Below are 17,637 nucleotides of genomic sequence, written 5' to 3'. Positions count from 1 at the left end.
TGGCTGTAGCTTATCAATTTGAAGATTGAGCAACCAATAAAGGAAGCCAATAAGAAACTCCCAATGAGGATTGAAATTCCTGGAGAAGAGGTTCGATGATGACGGTGTAGTTCTATCAAAGAGGGCAAAAGTCTTGTAACAGTTGAATGGAATAGATAGTGTCTTGGAAAAAGAGTATACACTGGGTTGACAAAAGTCATGAGATACTTCCTAATATCGTGCCGGATCTCATTTTGCCCACCGTAGTGCAGCGGCTCGACGTGGCATGGACTCCACAATTAGTCGGAAGTCCCCTGCAGAAATATTGAGGAATGCTGCCACTAAGGTCGTCCTTAATTGCAAAAGTGTTGCCAGTGTAGGATTTTGTACACGAACTGACCTCTCGATTATGTACCACAAATATTTGATTGGTGGCCGAATCAATTACTCAAATTATCCAGATCGGCCTTCAAGCCAGTCGCAAACAATTGTGGCCAGGTGACATGGTGCATTGTCATCCACAAAAATTTCGTCCGTGAACGGGTGCAAATAGTCTCCAATTTTTTTCCATGTAAACACAGCTCACACCATTATGTGGTCACCACCAGTTAGCACAGAGCATTGTTGTCAACTTGGGTCCTTGGCATTTTGGGGTGTGCACCACGCTTGAACCCTATCATCAGCTCTTACAAGCTGAAATCGTGACTCACTGGCCAGGCCACAGTTTTCTGGTCATCTAGGGGCCAACTGATATAGCCACGGGCCTAGGATAGGATGTCTTGCTGTTAGCAATGGCACTCGTATCGGTCGTGGCTGCCATAGCCCATTAACGCCAAATTTTGCCACACTGTCCTAACGGATACGTTCGTCGTACATTCCACTTTGACTTATATGGTTATTTCAGGAAGTGTTGCTTGTCTGTTAGCACTGACAGTTATACTCAGTCTGCCGCTCTCAGTCATTAAGTGACTTCCATCGACCACTACATTGCCCATCATGTGAGATAAGAGGTAATATCTGAAATTTGATGTTCTCCCTCTTGACACTGTGGATGGAGGAATACTGAATTCTGAAGGGAATGTTTCATGTGTCCAGCTCCAACTTCCATTCCATGATCAGTCTGTTATTTCACATCTTACAGCCATAATCAGGTTTAAAACCTTTTCACACCAAAATCACATTAAGCAGATTAAAATGAATGTGAGATTCAGAAGTTGTACACAGAAGAAGAGTCCTGCACATTTTATTACAATATGTTACATTAAAACTCGTTCCATAGACCATGAATACGACATTTTGTAATGATGTGGAACATGTCACTTTAACATAAGTTTTCTTACTCTTTTTTTACGTCTATCTCCACATTTCGAAAAATTCATCTTTCGAGTAGAAGATTTGTCAATCAGAAATTCTTTTAGCTTGTTTTTAAATGTTGGTTGACTATGTGTCTATTTTGCACTCATGACCACAGATTTTTGTGGCCACATAATTCACCCTTTTTGCGCCAAAGTCGATGTAATCCAGAATAGTGAAGATCATCCTTTCTTCTAATGTTGAAGCTAAGCACTTCGCTGTTATTTTTGAAGTGGGATGGGTTATAAACAACAAATTTCATAAGTGACCTTATGCATTATGAATATCACGAGTTCCTTAGATAAATGTCTACAAGATGATCTTGGGTGGGCTCCAGCTATTATTCAGTTTATGGGCTTTTGTGCAATGGTTACTTTTCTCTTAGTGATGAATTACCCCAAAATATGAAGCCATATGAAAGCAGTGAATGAAAAAAGGCATAATAGGCCAATTTACTGATATGTTTATCACCACAATTTGCAATAACTCTAATAGCAGAAGTAGCTGAACCTAACAGTTTCAGCAGATCATCAATCTGTTTCTTCCAGTTCACTTCCTTATCAATGCACACACCCAGAAATTTTCAGTATTCCTTTTTACCAACAGACTTCTGTTCATACTCTATATTAATCAATGGTGTTATGCCATTTACTGTACAGAATTGTGTACACTATGTTTTCATAAAATTTAGTGAGAGTGCTTTTACAGAGAAACACTTAATACTTATTTTAGATTTGCTCAGCTGATGCTCGTTTATTGGGTTTGATTACTGTAATTGTATCATGAGCACAAATAACTAGCTTTACGTTTTCATAAAAAATAGAGTGGCAAGTCATTAATATGTAATAAGAACAATAAGGGACCCAAGACTGAACTCTGTGGGACACAATTCTTGATACTTCCCCAGTTAGAGGACTCTTAATTTCAACCTTCTGCATTCTTCCAGTTAAATATGAATTAAACCATTTGTGCACTATCCCACTCATACCACAATAATTAAGCTTATCTAGAAGAATTTCATGGTTCACCTAGTCAAAAGCCTTTGAGAGATCACAAAATATCCCAATGGATGATGTTTGCTTATTCAAAACATTTCATATTTGATCAGTGAAAGCATATATAACATTTTCTGTTGCAAAGCCTTTCTGAGAACCAAACTGACATTCTTTTAGTACTTCATTTTTACAAATATGAGATGCTACTTTCGAATACATTACTTTTTCAAAACTTTTGGGCAAAGCTGTCAGAAGTGAGATTGCGCAGTAGTTGTTAGCATCAGACATTTCCCCTTTTGATGCAATGTTTTAACAATAACGTATTTCAGTCTACCTGGAAAAATGCCCGTTCCAGTGAGCTGCTATGTACATGGCTGAGAATCTTACTTATCTGTTGAGAACAAGCTTTTAGTACTCTGATGGAAATGTCATCAATTCCATGTGAGCATTTACCTTTGAGTGAATTTATTATTTTCCTAATTGCAGTAGGAGATGGAGGTTAAATTTCAATTTTATCGAATTGCATATGTGTTGCCTCTTCCATATACTGCCTTGCATTTTTTAATGAATAGCTGGATCCTATTTTCTCTACAGCACGTAAAAAGCGATTATTAAAAATATCTTCAAATTCTGACTTTTTGTTCACAAACTTTTCATTGAGTCTGATAGAAATACAGTCTTCCTGTGCTCTCGGTTGCCCTGTTTCCCTTTCAACAATATTCCAAATTGTTTTAATTTTACTGTCAGATGTGCTAATCTCAGATATAACGCGCACACGTCAAGACTTTTTAATAACTTTTCTTAATACAGTGCAGTAGTTTTTATATTGTTTCATTGTTTCCTCCTACCTACAAGATACATTTCTCTTTTCTTTTTACCAGATATTTTTATTTCTTTAGTAAGCCATGGCTTTATAGATGGTTTCTTAGAATTATATTTCACTGTTTTCTTAGGAAAACTGTTTTCAAATATACTTACGAAGGTATCATGAAATACGTTAAATTTTAAATTAGCATCATGTTCCCTGTACACATCATACCAGTCTAACTGCTGCAAGCTTACTCTAAAGTTTTCATATGTTAAATCGTTAATTGGACACATTAATTTGAAGGACCATTTTGCGATAGTGTGTGGATCTGTGTCATATACTATAACTACCTGTGCACAATGATCAGACAGACCATTCTTAACAGGAAACGTTTTTACTTGATAAGTTTATCTTGGTCTACAAAACATTATCTATCAGTGTGCTGCTTTCCTGTACCACCTGAGTATGAAAAGCAATAACTGAAGTCAAATTGAAAGAACCAAGTATTACTTCAAGGTCAACCTTTCTTTCGAGCTCTTTCAGGAAGTCTATATTGAAATCCCACAAATAATAATTTGCTTCCATCTCTCTGGCAGGTAGCGCAACAAAGAATTCAAGTTTTTCCAGAGTAGCTGAAAATTTCCCAGTGGGGACCTATACACAGCTGCAACTATAAATGTACTATTATTTAGTTCTAACTCACACATACGTGTTTCTGTATGTTGCTCTACACAAAACGTTTTAGTTTCTAGGCTTCTCACACCACGATTATTTTTAACATATATCGAAACTCCTCTCTCCATAGTGTCCCTACTTACATGTGCTGAATGCTTATATCCACGAATGGGCATAACTACAGAAAACAGACTTGGCACTGTAGATCACAACCAGAACAGTTCCAGATTTTCAACATTGCAAGCGATTTATAGTGGACGTGTATGTTTCTTTTGAATTGTCTGACTGTTTTGTTGTACATTAGGGGACTCGTTGTATGACTTGACAAGTAGGGATCAATACGAAATAACTAGTGGCCCTTGAAACGTTCTGCGGCCTTTCTGGAACTGACACTATCACTAATGACAGCGAAATTATGTTCCCATGTTGCCAAGTCCTGAGGACTCAGTCGGCTTTACACCTGTTTTGCTGACCTCGTTGCCGGCGTCAGATTAGATAGCCAATGGGAGAGAGGAAATTGCTTACCGACAGCTATTAGCCGAACTTGTGACGCTCGGTCACGTTTCCCCAGTGGTGACTTCGGTAGTGAGGTCCCTTTTGGAAGAGTAAACATCAGGAGAGGCGCTTAGCAGATGGCCTGTTGGTGAAAGCCGTCACACTTCAAGTGGGCGAATACCTTCGATATTACAGAGGCCAGTGTACTTCAGCAACAAGCTTAACGGAATACGATTGGTTTCTGCTTCGCCAGGTTAGTAAATAGTTCCGTATACGATCTAATAGACGTCCACAAATGCTGGCAGGGTTCTGTTAAGGGTTCAAACACCGCTTAGGGCACCGAGATGGGAAAAGCGCTAGAGGTGTCTAAATGTAACGTGTACAGGGTGACAGGGTGTATCATAATTAGCAGCGAAAGCTAACACAGGTGAAAGTATACTACAATAGGAGGAAAAACTTCCCATTATACAAGGATGGTTATGAATCACCACTGACTTTGTAAGATGGCAAGAACTATGTTCCTTACATGAAGCCATTAAAGATCACCTAACTCACGTTGAGCGAACAGTAGGGCTGTACAAAAATGACTGACAAGGCACAATGCATCTTGTAGAGGGTATAGATGGACGTATTGGAATAATTAATGTTGGGTGATGGTTTTAAAGTAATTCACACGACATGAAAACTTTGTGGAAACGCGTCGATTTACTGGAGGCTAGTTTATCCCAGGGAAGTATTCAGAACTGACCGTGGCTGGCAGGGGAGCGGCGAAGGGAAGCGACAATAGGCAGCTTAGGGCGGCTCAAGCTCTGAGAAAGCGGTAACGGGGCACGGCCTCCAGCTTCCCTAAGATGAGTGACAGTGATTGGGTGGTTGACCTCATGCTGGTGTACCGTGAAGCAGACGGAGAACTTGTACGCCTGTTGATAAATGTCCATCGACCCGTTTTCAGTGAAACATGTGAGTGAGCTGCGCAAAAGCTATGGTGGAGCAGTCAACAGAGGCCAAAATATGCGTGTTCGTGACTATAGCAACTTCACGCTGAATTCACGGTCTGCAGAGTCGGAAGTAAATCAGGTGAAGAGCGACAGAATGAAATACGCCGGCCTCCGATGGGAACATAGGGCCAAGGAATGTGAAGTACTCTCCTGGGAGTCAGAATTCCGGAAAAATTGGAGTTTTGTGCAGACGCTAACCTTGACGGGTGGCATGGGAGGAGCTAAATAGCAGAAGTTGAGAGGAAGGGAAATTTTGTGGGAATTTGTTCACTTCCCAGAAAACGCATTGGTTGGCGCTGGGAAGTGACGCAAAATTAACGCGACTTGCGCTGCAATTGACGTAAATGATTTTGCTGGAGGGGAAACCGAGATGAAGACCGGACTGGCAGAAGTCCCCGAAGGGGTCTTCCGTTCCCAGCTTCCCTAGAGTGGGGACATGGCGTTCTTTACTCAGGTTGCCTGAGAGAGAGTGAGCATCTCTGCAGTTTAGGACTTAGCAAATGGAACGATTGAGATTGGAGAGTTTTGGTTCAGCTATGTACTGAGCAAGATAGCTAGGAGTGAATAGACGAGCGCAGCCTTGCACCACCACGAGGCTGGCCGACGTCCTCACAACGACGCCTCCCCGCCACTCTGAATTCAGTGATATTGCACCTGCTCCGGCTTGAATTATGCCACATTAATTTGTTGGATCACGTTTCCACGAGGATTTCATGGGCCATGTATTGGGGAATTCTTCTCACACTTCGCATTACGCCTGGGTCAGTCGATAGGAATTAATTTATCGCGCTTTACTCCACCTAAACGCAATTTGTTACCACTGCCTGATAGGAGAGTCATGTAATGTGATGATGTAAGGTCGGGAGTTAAAATAAATTTGTGCTAATCGACTGCATCTGTTTTCGATCATGTAGTTGAAATCCCAAGTCACTTTCTTAATTAATTTTATGTTCAACATTTGCATCTGGTGTTCAATAACTGAATATAACATCAATGTGCACCCCTTTTTAATTAAAAGGGATCAATTCTGAATCAATTAATGTCAACACTGCCACCAAAGTTCAATCAGGAGTCACAGGGCCTTATTATTTTCTTTGCGTTATTGGACATTGCGGCAGTTTTGCACTCTCTGTTGACTGTTAGTCAATTACCTGGGGTGAACACACACCAAAACCAGATAAGAGACGGGTGGGGTGTTATAACTTCAATATGAAAGATTGTCCAAGATAGTATAAAGGTACTGATAACGTAAATTTTTTGATTAAGTTCCCATGTAACTGGGCTCAGATTTCACCCAAGGCCTACCTTAGCAAGAAATGCAATACTACATTGGCACATTACATGTTGCAGTTTACTGTACATCGTACCTGTTAAAGTTGCACTTGTATTTAATTACCACACTCGTTTCTGCAGCGAGTTACGAATCCTTTCAGACACCACAGGATGACCACCATAAATCGTGAGAAGAGTGTATAACTTACTTCAATACACATAGCCGTGATCGGATTTAAGTTGTTCCTTTTTATTTTTAGATGAACGCTTTCGATCTTCTAGGACATCATCTTCAGAGCTTACATGCTTTGACGACCGTGTAACCGATGGCGTGGAGCAGTTCCATCTGTGGAGGCGTGGAGAATACTGCTGCAACGTTCTCCAAACCTGCACATATGGAACTGCTCCACGCCAACGGTTCCTACGGCCTTCAAGGATTATAAGAGATAAAGATGATCTCTTAGAAGATCGAAACCGATCACCTAAAAATAAAAGTAAACAAATTAAATGCGATCATGACTGTGTGCAATAAAATAAGTTATAAAGAGCGCTATTTTTCATGGAATGATGTTCCAAAAAATTGTGAGACTGTATACGTCGCTGCTCCAATTGTTCTAAAGTGACAACGAGAGTGCTGTATTCTTAAGTTCTGAGACGACCCAGACAGAAAAATCTAGAGGAACTTATAATCGAAGGCTGCGCTCGCCTGTACCTCTTCGGCCATATTAGCTCATTAGATGTCGACTTTATTAGCAGCAAAATGTATATGTGCCCCATCATGGGTTTAGCACATTGCATAACATCGCTGAAGGTGAGGTATGCCTTGGGTGAAATTTGGGTCTCGTCAGACAGGAACTTAATCGAAAAGTTTTCGTTTCAGACCCATTCATGCCGACTAGAACAATATTTAACACTGAAGTGAGCGGCAGGTCATAACCACATATCCGCAGTTCTCTTTCAAACGACTCATTTGTGGACTGGAATTTATTGGTAGGTTTTTGCTCCTGTTATCGTATACTTCCACTTCTCAGTTTTCGCTATTAAGTGTGGTCTACTATATATATAAACACTTTTTTATTATAATTTTTATAGATAGGCAGCAAATCTTGTGTGGCTCACAGCTTGTTGATATTATTTTCATCTGATGCTATTTCAGTAACGGGCGCGTCAGTTTAAATTGGTGCTGTCACCATTAATAGAACCCACGTATGTTGTGTGATTTTTCTTTCACATCACACACAAAATCGTGTTCTCCTTTTCAGTTGCATACATAAATGTTTATCAGTTTTCAACTGCTTCCATGTCAAGATTTAATAGATGTTATTACCTACTGATGAGTTGTCTTCTCATGTAACATACAAGTTACACTGTTAAAAGGTATCTTAGTAGTCAGGCTAAGCGCACAGTGGGCCAGTGTCAAACAATTTGCCTACTTCAGGGGCAACTGTACTGCAGAGGCAAGCATGTAGCATCCATGATGCTATAATTTTTATGGCCAGGAGGCCACTTGCTTGGCCATACTGTGATTATTGAGGATCTAATTTATGATACTGGGGTGTTATCCTATTGCTTACGAGACAGATTTGCTATTTAGTCCTTATCGAATTTGTTTATTGTCCTTTTTGATATAATTTACGACTCAAGGTGGTTGCCAGATGTTCATCCGATCTATACTTATCTTAACTAAATAATTTCGGCCCCCTTTCATGTCACTATCAAATATGGCTGCCGAAGTGGCTGAAGGTTTTAATTTATGACCCAAAAATATATGTCTTATGTATTCAGACTAATCTTAATTAGCATAAATTATGATCCAATATGACCATCAGATATTTGTCCTTTCATCTTTATCGCTATGATTTGTGACATACTGTGCCTGCATCACATACTTACCTCTGTATTTACGTAATCTTTATCTTTACTTCTGTAATTTATGACGCAATATGACTGTAGTTTTTCTGAGATATCCTTATCTTAGTGGCTATAGTTTGACACACAGTGATATCGATATCATCCTGCCTCAGATGGGTCTGACAATATAGCATTACTGTGGACATGTAAAAGCAGCGGTAAAGTAAAAAATTGCAAGTAAGAACTTTTCCACAGATTTGTATTTGCGTTAAAAATTTCAAATGGCTCTGAGGATTATGGGACTTAACATCTATGGTCATTAGTCCCCTAGAACTTAGAACTACTTAAACCTAACTAACCTAAGGACATCACACAACACCCAGTCATCACGAGGCAGAGAAAATCTCTGACCCCGCCGGGAATCGAACCCGGGAACCCGGGCGCGGGAAGCGAGAACGCTACCGCACGACCACGAGCTGCGGACTTTGCGTTAAAAAACACACACTGCAAGTAATACAAAGCATTGCTAATTTATACTGATATTCCACCTTCAAACTATTCACCACACTTGTGCTGCTACAACCACAACTAGGATAGGACGCGAACAGCAACTTCTTCATTGAAAGCAAGAAAACCATGCGGCAAGGCGTCTCTTACAGTCTGCTCTGCACAGCAGCCACTCAGCCCGCAGCGCCACCTGGGTAGTGCGCTCATTGCTACCACCTCTCATTGTGGTCGTCGTGCTCTCGCTACAGTGATGGCATACCCACCAGCTGTGGAATTAATGACTCCTGCACAGTGTGACTCTAGGGACGCTACCACCAACACACAAGCATACAAAAATAAATCTCCCACCACTCCACCCAACACTAGTTAAGACTCGTCTCTTATTCCACATGCCATAGGTAGTATCACTGATACTCTGAAAATGATCTATAATTTTAACAAAACCATACCCATTACAAAACGTATCGAAAAGTGTGCATGTGTGAAGTTGTTTCCATCTTAGCGATGTGCAGTCTGCATTCTCCATACGTTATCTGATCAAAAGTACCCAGACACATGCTATAGCGGCACTCCATGCAGCCAGGAATGTTCTGGCTTTGATCACTGTCATATGTACTTCTCTTAAAATTCAGCTTTTCTCAACACACCTAATCTGCAATATCCCATGTTTTAAGTTAGAAATAATTTTGCATTTCTAAAAAACGTTTGTACACACACAGAGAAATGGAGAGCAAGTACATTATTACCCTGTCAATCTCCTCTTATAGTTTTCTGTGAGGTATTGCCTTTCTCTGTTTCCTCCCAATTACCAAATGTTCCATTAAAACTACAGTCTTCGATATACACAGCTTATGCATACACAAATTTCGTCTTCCTGATTTTGAAATGTACTTTGTTTATTGTGATCAGCACTTCTTTTTTTACCATTTCTTTCTCTAACTGTTACATCCCAATTTGGCATCCGTCATTATTTTTATCTAATAGGAAACTTATTCCATAACATGACTTCTGCATAAAAATGACAGCAAAGGACCACTATACACTACAGAAGTTGACATGCACTTGAGCGGCTCCCATGCCACTACCACGGTCAAGGACCTATGATAGAGCGCTACGTTTCTCAGTGTTTAAGTTATGAAACTTCCCCTTTGAATGAAATGAATGACGGTTCTGGTAAAACTTCTACGTTACTTGATTTTCAAACTCCAGAGTGAAACTGAACGTACTGAGACAGTTTCCTCTTTACTTATTCTGATCGTTACTAAACTGACACACAATATTTTAGCGCAGCGCAGTCTAACTTTCAATAATCCCTACAAAAGAATAGCTCTGACTAACAATAACCTATGCCCTTCATGAATCACTTACCTGACAAAAACCTTCAGTTACTCGAACTACTGCACCACAGCGAGCGCCAATACTGCCAGCTAAATGAAAGATTATAACTACTGAAGGCACCAACTACTGTTGGGCATATCGTTAGCAAATGAAAGATATATATATTCGTGACATCCAGTTTAACAAATTTCCTTTTTCTGACGGACACGCGTCCAGATCTTGAGCTTGTATTAACATCTCAGAACTCTGACATTTCTCTCCCCCACATCCACCACTGCTGGCGGCTCACCTCCAACTGCCTAACGCTACGGGCTGTTCACATCCAACTGTCGAACACTACACTAACACTAGCGAAAAACTTCCAACAGTGAGTCCAACCAGCCACAGACTGCACAAAGCGCAGCCAGCGATTTTAATACAGAGCGCTACGTGGCGTCACCAACATAAAAACCTAAAAAGCCTACTAACAGAGTTTCGTAATGCTTCTATAATGATACCACTATTGTAGTGATCAAACATTTATAATCACACAAGTGTATTACAACAAACATACTGCTTGTGTTTTGTAGAAACTTAACTTTCTTTCATGAAAGAAAGACAACGAAATTCTCTCGAAATTATATCGGTTAATTTTAAGGAAAGGATGTTCGAGATAAAGTGCATGATAATTCTGTCACTACCACCATCCCATGAGGAGACAGAAGTCGTGAGATAGCGATATACAGATATACAGATGGGGGTAATATCGCATACGCTAGATATGAAGAGGCAGTGCATTGGAAGAGATGTTATTTGTACTCAGGTGATTCATGTGAAAATGCGCCCAACGTGATTATGACCGCACGACGGTAATTAACAGACTATGAACGCGGAATGTTAGTTGAAGCTAGACACATGGGACATTCCATTTCGGAAATCGATAGGAACTCCAGTATTCCGCGAACGACAGTGTCAAGACTGTGCCGAGAATATCAAATTTCAGGTATTACCTCTCACCATGCATCAATTCAGTGCTGACGACCTTCGCTTAGTGAGCGAGAGTAGCGGCGTTTGCGTGGAGTTGTCAGAGCTAATAGACAAGCAACACTGCGTGAAATAATGACATAAATCAATGGTGGACGTACTACGAAGGTATCCTTTAGAATAGTGCGGCGAAATCTGGCGTTAACGGGTTGTACTCTAGACGACTGGATAAACGTGATCTGGTCAGATCAGTCCCGATTTCATTTAGTAAGAGCTGATGGTAGTGTTCGAGAGACCCCACAAAGCAGAAGACTCGGCTTGTCAACAAGGCACTGTGTAAGCTGTTGGATGTTTCGTAATGATGTGACTGTGTTTATATGGAATGGTCTGCGTCCCTTTGCCCAACAGGTCTGATTATTGCCTGGAAAATATTATTTTCAGCTACTTGGAGACTATTTGTAGTCATTCATGATCTTCAAGGCCCCAAACATGTCACCGTGCCGCAGTTGTTAGTGACTGGTCTGAAGAATATTCTGGACAGTTTGGCTTTCAGATCGCCTGACATGAATCCCATCGAACATTTATGGGACATAATCGATAGGTCAATTTAGGCACAAAGCCATTCATCGGCAATGTTTTCGCAATTGTAGATGGCCATAGAGGCAGCATGGTTCAGTATTTCTGCAGGGAACTTCCAACGACTTATTGAGTCCATGCCACTTCGAGTTGCTGCACTATGTCAGGCAAAAGGTGCTCCCGAAATCTCTTTTCACAATGTTTGGGTCGCGAAATCGTGTTCCATGCTCACTCCAGATGCGAATCCGTCGGGAATCTCTCTCCACACCAAATCGGAATTCATCCATGAAAAAAATGTTGGCCCACTGCTGAGGACTCCACTCTAGACGTTCCCTTCTGTGAAGACGCGTCAAAGGTAAACATACAACAGGTCTCTGACATTAAAGGCAATTCTACCTAAGTCTTCTGTACACCGTTTGCCTCAATAAAACATGTCCAGTGGATGCTGTGAAGGCAGATGCCAAAACACTCTCTGACCCAGACAGCCTGATAGCAGAATTAGAACATCTTCAAAGAGTATTCACAGACAACGGATACTCCATCAGGGACATCCACAAAGCGCTCCATCCCACCAGACGACCTGAATCAACAGGAGAGGAGCAGGAATAAGAGACCAGGAAAGTAGACTTTCTACCGTGTGCTGGGCCTATATCTCCCAAGATCAGCAGAATCTTGACGAAAGACAATATCGAGAGTGTGTTCTGCCCACCTAAAAAGATAAGGACGCTCCTTGGAACTGTCAAGGATGATTTGGGGTTAAGGAAACCTGGTGTCTACCATATACCATGTGAATGTGGGATGTCTTACATCGGTCAAACTACCAGAACAGTTCAAATAAGATGTAAAGAACACCAGAGACATACCAGGCTACGACAGTTAATGAAATCTGCAATAGCAGAACATTGCCTGGACCTTGAGCCCACCATGGGGTATGACAAAACCAGGTTCCTGGCTCAGACCCCCAGATTCTGGGCTAGTGTCATTAATGAATCGATTGAAATCAAGATCGCGGAGAACCTGATCAGCCGGGAAGCAGGATATCAGCTTAGTACTGCGTGGAATCCTGCTTTGGAACTACTACAGAAACAACGGAATTGAACTACAGACGTCCAAGGGCGTAAGTAACGGAACAGAACGGCATAGGCGATACCAGGCGGCAGCAAGCTCCTTGGAGGATGGCCATCATAATATGCAACTCCAACAGCAGCCGGATGCCGCAGGAAGCGCACCTCACAGGCGCATACCGGGTTCAGAAGGCCAGGAGAACGTCTCGGCCACGAGAGAAACTCGCCGCGGTCGCGGACAGCATAAGGAACTTCAACAGAGCCATGATAGTGCTAGGATCGCGCCTATCGGGCGCGAACCCAATACGGAACGCCTTGGGATGTCCGCTACCTCAGAAGAGAGCCGCAACGGGCGCGGACCGAAGATGGTGCGCCTAGAGACTGATACCACCGCCAGAAATGGCCACAGTGGGTGCGGACGGCATAGGGACCGCCACACACCGCCCAGAAGGTCAGCTCGTCAACCAGTCTCAGGGAACACCTGATGAAGACGCTGAGTTATGACGTAGAAATATCGTGTTGGAAAGACGCGAACCACCAGCAGTATATCCGATTCTACGAGGTAAGTAGTATTTGTCTGCTAGTATATTATACCACCCTTGCAAAATTACAAAACTTTCGATTAAACTAGAGGCATAGTTGGTTCAACTTTGAAAATTTTTACTTCGGTGTATAAATAAAAATTCAAGTAATAACTTTATAACATCAAACTTTGACAGTTGTGGTTAAACCGTATTCTGTGTAATCAACATAAGAGCTCGTTCGGCGGCGCGCAAGCGTTCGCTATTTGGTCTGTCTTCGTAGGTGGAGATGACCGTTTGGACAGACAGAGACAGCTATTCCGTCCAAATCTCGGCGATCGTGGCGTCTGGCATGTCGCATTCATCGACGAGAAGTCGAAGGCATCGCCACAGCTGGGGCGGAGATCTGTCGCCGAGGCGTTCTTCATAGACGAGCTGTCGAACGTTTTCTCTTCTTGTCTTGGAGACACGTTCCAGTATTGCTTGTTTAGCTGTAGCATACTTCTCGTTCGGAGGAAGTGACTTAACCAGGTCATAAATTAAGTCGACACGGTCGTGGAGGTGGTTCATGAGGCATGTGAAACGGGTGTTGTCATCAGGTGCACAGACACTGAAAGTTTGTTCGATCAGGTTGAACCAGAATTCTGGGTGGGCAGGTTTGAATGCTGGAAGTTTCGGTAGATTCGACGAAACTGGCAGTCGAAGAACGCGGGCAATCGCTCACGGATGCAGGAGTAGGCAAGTCAAAGTAAACTCTGCGTCGTGAGGGCGGTAGAGAGGAAGCAGGCGAGCCGGCTGTGTTCCTAGTAGCTGGAGGGGAAGCGAAATCCGTTAGCGGGAAGCCCGGCGTGGAGCGAAGCAGGACCAGTTTTGAGGCAGAAGGTCGAAGTCATCACGGCGGTTGCTCGACAGGTTTTTATGCAATTGGTCCTCCACATCTGCAGCGAAATTGTCCATCACAGAGTCACTGATGAGCTTGGTGGAACCTGATGCGCTCAAGTTACTGCTCTGATGAACACTTGGAGTAACAGCCTGGCGAATGTCATTCACGTAGGGTGCGACTGGTGCGGAGTGATACACACGTGGAGCTTGCACATTCAAAAAGTCGTCCTGTTGTGGAACATTATGAAAACTATGCTCCCCACTATTTACAGTACTTGCAATAAAGTTTGGTATCAGTGTGTAGTGGTTTCTTGTACTGCTGTGTGGCGCAAACTGAAGTACTTCAGGGCTAACAAAGCCGGAGTCGGTGATCGCCGGTGTCATGTTCAAAACCACTGCAGCTGACGAGGTCCCTGGGTTCTCGAGGCTATAGGACTGAGGAAATTAATGTCGAGCACCAACTACAGCTGGCATGCTTGAATTTAGTTGCTGTTGCTGGTGAAAACCGGGCAGCGGCAGTGTGTTGTAGAAGGCCATAGTGTAGCGGACAAAGGTCCATGTGAAACGCGGAAGCTGGTGTTGTAGGCACTTTGTACTCAGTTCGATGGATTATTCAAACTTCAGGGTCACCAATGAAGGAGCTATAAAGGTGGTAAGGTAATGACCACAGTTCTCTCTTCTAATCATCAATACTTTTATTACACGACAACTGAGGCCCCGGAAGTATACAAAAGCAAAGATCCACTCGAAGACATAATACACATATCATGTTTTGACCTATCATTCCGTGGATCGACGCCACAGGCCTAAGTGATCAGTTACTAAGGAATTTGTTAACATTTATTATCTTTTCCAAAAAAAAAAAAAATCATTTACTGTGTAAAAGCTTCAGTCCAAAAGAACTTTTTTGTAATTTGTATGTGAAAACTCTTGTTATATATGTTTTTTTTTAATTTCACCTGGTAGGTTATAAAACATCCATACCCCAGAATGTAGGAACTTTTTTGATAACCAGTTTTTCTGGACTGAAACATAAGTAGGTCAAACTGCTGTCTTGTTTCACAGCTATGAATGTGTTCATTTAATATTAAGCGGCTGTCTTTGCATAATAGATAGGTTTCAATAAATGATATAATACTATAAGTATAAACAGGTTGAGTGTCATAATGCAAAGTTTCTTGAAATGTTTCCTGCATGAATCATTATATCTCAGATTGCACATTTTAAGTATTGCCTTGTTTTGCATTTTAAAGATATCTCTGCTGCAAAGTGAGTCTCCCCAGAATATAATCCCACCCTGCAGTATAGAATGAAAGTAAGAATAACATACTTACATAAGGACTAATTTGGTGACTGATTTGCTTAATACCATTACGGTTGACAGCTTATTTGAGAGATAAATGATATGTGTGTTCCACTTAAGTTTTTCTTCAAGCCATATACGAAGAAACTTAATGGTTCCCATACTGGAGAGCTCTTGGTTGTTTAGAAGCAAGTTGGAGATTTCTCATTTCTGAGATTAGGGGTTGAAACTTATGTGGGTTGTTTTTTGCACATTTACGATGAGATTGTACTCATTGAACTATGACATAAATGGCTTTTGATCATGGTCAGCTTTGATTGCACCTGTTACCAGGTTACTTATTTCACCTGCAAATAGTGTAATATGCTCTCAAGTAAGCTTCATGTCTATGTAATCAATACATAACAGAAACAGTATGGGTCCCAGGATTGAGTCTTGTCATACACCATATTTAACAGGCATTTCGTCAGAGGTGTGCACAATACACTGATGAATATTAGTGCTCTTTATTTTCAAATTTTATTTCATTTTTTTTTTCACTCTGTTTGACAGATTTTATTCTGACATAGGTTTGTTTTTTTAGCAAACTTTCTATGGAATATGGTGTGGTCAATAACATCAAAAGCTTTAGACAAGTCTAAAAAAATACCAGTAGTAGTTTCTTTATTATATAATGATTTTAAGGTTGTGTTGAGATATGCTGTGGTTGTTATTTTAGCTTTCCTAAATCCATGTTGGTGCTCCGATATGAAGGAGAATCTATTAATGAAACTTTATAATCTGCTGTAAAACAATTTCTCAAATATTTGTGAAAATGTGCTGAGTTGTGCTACTGGTCTGAAATTAGCTACATCATTTTCTAGTTCCTTTTTGTGGAGTGGGGTAACTTTAGCAACCCTTAGGGGATCAAGAAAAAGTCCATTACTAAATAATGCATTAATTATAACAGTTAATGGTTATTTAATGTATTACCCACAATTCTTTACAATACAATCTGATATGTTGTCACTGCCACTAGAGTATTTATTTGTTAGTCTTTTTGTAACTGCAAGCACTTCAGTGTTTGAGACATTGTGGAGAAACATTGATGCTTTTATGCTTTTCATATTTGTTGGGCATTGAGTAGTGGCTCTATGGCAGTTCTTCTTTATCAGATTTTCAGCTATTGTACTGAAATAGCCATTAAAAGCATTTATGATTTTTTTCTGGTTCCGATGTCAACTCGTCATTTAGATTCAGTTTCAAAATTTTGTTTATGGCATGGTGCTTGTTGTTAGTTTCAATCTTCACAACTTTCCAAATGCCTTTCATTTTATTTTTAGATTCTGTTATTAATTTATCATTATATAATATTTTGTTTGCTGGATTCATCTTTTGTAGACAGTACAGTAAGACTTACAGTATGTCTTAAACACCTCACGTTGTTTCATGTAGTCCTTCAGCCAGCGCTCTTTTGCCTAGAGATTTTTATCCCTTTTGCTACCCATGAATTTGTGCATTTGCTTACAGTTCTCCTTGAATTTAATGGAAATGCAATACTGAAATAGTGAAGAACTGTTTTATGAAAGGAATTAAAAATGCTGTTAACATTTTTTTATATATCTCTCAGTCCTTAGAAGATAATTAAAAACTCTTATTATTTCTTCATTAAACTGCCTTTTCACTTTAGATTTTATAGGACATTGCTTTTTGCAGATTAAATTCATTGCTAGCATCTGGCATTCATGGTCACTCTAACCTGTGTTATGATTTCAGTTTAGTAGTATTGACTATCTAAGCTTATAAAGATCTGGTCAAGAGCTGATTTTGATCTTTCAGTGATCCTTGTTGTGGTTTCAAGAGTTGGGGATAAGTGGAATGAATTAGTTATGTTTAGCAGTTGGTCTTTGCTGTACCCATGTTTAAGGAAGTTGATATTAAAACCTCCACATATAAGCAAAATTTTATTAATTGCATAAAATTTATTTAGTAGTGCTTCAAGGGAGTGATTCAAAGTCTGGATATTTCCAGTGGGATATCTGAATGAGTTCACTATCAGTATATCAGAGTCTCTCAAT

The 17,637-nt window shown here is 40.8% G+C and overlaps 1 protein-coding gene across 2 annotated transcripts in view; it reads left to right on the top strand.

Annotated features, from left to right (window-relative positions):
• Nucleotides 1-4,414: 4,414 nt before the first annotated feature.
• LOC126278699 (ornithine decarboxylase-like) overlaps nucleotides 4,415-17,637 on the top strand; it is a 117,828-nt gene continuing 104,605 nt past the window's right edge. For both annotated transcript variants that reach the window (XM_049978970.1, XM_049978968.1), the window contains exon 1: nucleotides 4,415-4,558. The gene's annotated coding sequence lies outside the window, so the exon portion shown is untranslated. The remainder of the gene's footprint in view (nucleotides 4,559-17,637) is intronic.

This window comes from Schistocerca gregaria, chromosome 6, assembly GCF_023897955.1.
Source record: "Schistocerca gregaria isolate iqSchGreg1 chromosome 6, iqSchGreg1.2, whole genome shotgun sequence".
In the NCBI taxonomy this organism is placed as follows: Eukaryota; Metazoa; Arthropoda; class Insecta; order Orthoptera; family Acrididae; genus Schistocerca; species Schistocerca gregaria.
This window is presented reverse-complemented; position numbering and strand designations above follow the sequence as displayed.